This window comes from Mandrillus leucophaeus, unplaced genomic scaffold (genome assembly GCF_000951045.1).
Source record: "Mandrillus leucophaeus isolate KB7577 unplaced genomic scaffold, Mleu.le_1.0 Scaffold103, whole genome shotgun sequence".
Lineage (NCBI taxonomy): Eukaryota > Metazoa > Chordata > Mammalia > Primates > Cercopithecidae > Mandrillus > Mandrillus leucophaeus.
The window spans coordinates 2,706,472-2,708,502 of record NW_012098432.1 but is presented as its reverse complement, the minus strand read 5'-3'; the positions used below and the strand labels follow the sequence as shown (position 1 = coordinate 2,708,502).

General features: G+C 31.0%; 1 pseudogene; it reads right to left on the bottom strand.

Moving 5' to 3' along the window:
* Positions 1–1,379, bottom strand: part of LOC105538163 — a 47,302-nt pseudogene extending 45,923 nt beyond the window's left edge.
* Positions 1,380–2,031: the final 652 nt, after the last annotated feature.

The window sequence follows — 2,031 nt, the reverse complement described above, 5'->3', positions numbered from 1 at the left end:
GAGAATTAAATCAGGTAATATAATGTATTAAGGTATTGTATTAATTCACCTTCTACTTCTACAAGCCCACTTAATTTCATGTTATATTTTTGAAAGTCAAACTGTGTATGATATGACTTATCCGAATAAATAAATACTACATTAGTGGAAGTGCTAACGAATGACTGATACCTGTTCTTAATTTTCCTACAAACTTTGAACCCATGAGACAGATCTATTTTATCCTATGCATTAACTTTCTTAGATATTTATTGCTATGACATAAAAACACAATATTCCTAATATATGTATGGGAGTCAATCTCTTTTTAATTTTTTTGATGAAAGCATTTTAATCCATATTTCCATAAATAGTAACAATTAAATCATGTGTCCTGAAAATATTTCCACAGAAATTACTGCTCTCTCTGGAGCGGTAAAATAACTGCTAGCAAGGTGAAGCCCCCTCATAATACCAATTATGGTTTCCATATTGACAGATTTAAGCTCAGGAATTAAATGTTACGCCTTTAGCAACCAGTTACTATGGGAACATCTGGCGATCTCATATTTAACAGCTGGCTTCCACACCTCCAAATATACATTTGAGCAACTGGAACAGAAGGAAGAAAATGAGGGATTCTCTTTTTTTTAGGAAAACATCTAGATTATATTCATGAACACTACTTAGCCCACAGAAAAAGGCAGGAACAAGTTCTACATAGAGATGATACTCCCATCCCCCAGCAGAATCTCACTTTTTATCCAGTTCTTCAAGCTGAACTTAAAAATATAAGTTAGCTAACGAAAGCAGGACAAAACAAATAATAAAGCAAAATGAAAACTAGAAGTTCAGAAAGATAGAAAACGAGACTTGGTGTCTAAATTTCATCAGTGATATGACCCCAAGTGAGTGTCTGAAACAGAAATTTCTGAGCTTCCCCATCTCACATATCAAAGGATACATAGGAAAAGAAAATATATAGGGTGTAGATTTGTGAATGTTGTTGCTTCCATAGAGTGCATCTTTTAAATTATATTGTCAGCTTTAACAAAATTTTTTAACCATTGACTTATGCGGATCTACATTTAGAAAGAATCTGAAACAATTATTTGTATTTTCCTTTCAGTGATATAAATTCAAAGAGAATAAGATGACATAAGATGTTTCAGAGATTCATAAGTCGGAATTCAGCATTTATTTAATGAGTCTTTTATACGTATTTGGTAGAAATTCTAATTCCAAAAGGTGTTATAGAGCACTGCTAGCACCTCCATATAATTTTTTAACCTATTTTTTATGGCATGGTTCTGTTTTTGTCTATCAGTCACAGCACTGTCACCTTCATCTGGAGAAGAAACTTTCACAAGGTCATCAACAAGGTCAACAGCAATAGCCATCTCTTAAAGATCCAATCAGGCTTGCAATAGGATCAGGATGACTGTTTGTTTATCCATTTAATCTTTAATTTAGTTTTCAAACTGTTATTTTGAGTTTATCACCTATTTCATAGTTGTATAATATGGTTCAAAAGATCTGATTTTTTATACGAATTTTTGAAACCTAAAAGTATTGTTATATCTGTGCAATCTATCAGTGACTCTGAAATAGGCTGAAAAACTTTTTCTCTAAGTTAGCATGAATATATCCATTTCAGTGGTCTTATATTGCATTGATTTTATATTATGCAGTTACAGTATGGAGTTCATGCATGAATCCCACTAATGTTAATAGTTGTTCAAGACACATCCCAAACTCGTGTTGGATGAGTAAACATCTCAAAAGTAATTAGTCAAAAATTTAGGACATGTATACTTCCTGCATTCTGCATATTGTTTTGAAACAGACTTTTTGAATTATCCATCTATCGTAAGAGTGAGAGGATGAAAGTCATATAGTTATATGATATGTTTCATAATGACAGGTTTTATATATAATATATATACATATATACAAAAACTATGTTTTATATATACTCATATAGAGAGAGAATAGAAATTTTTATTTTTTATTGTTAATATTTGTTTTTTACTCATGCTAAGAAAAAAAAAA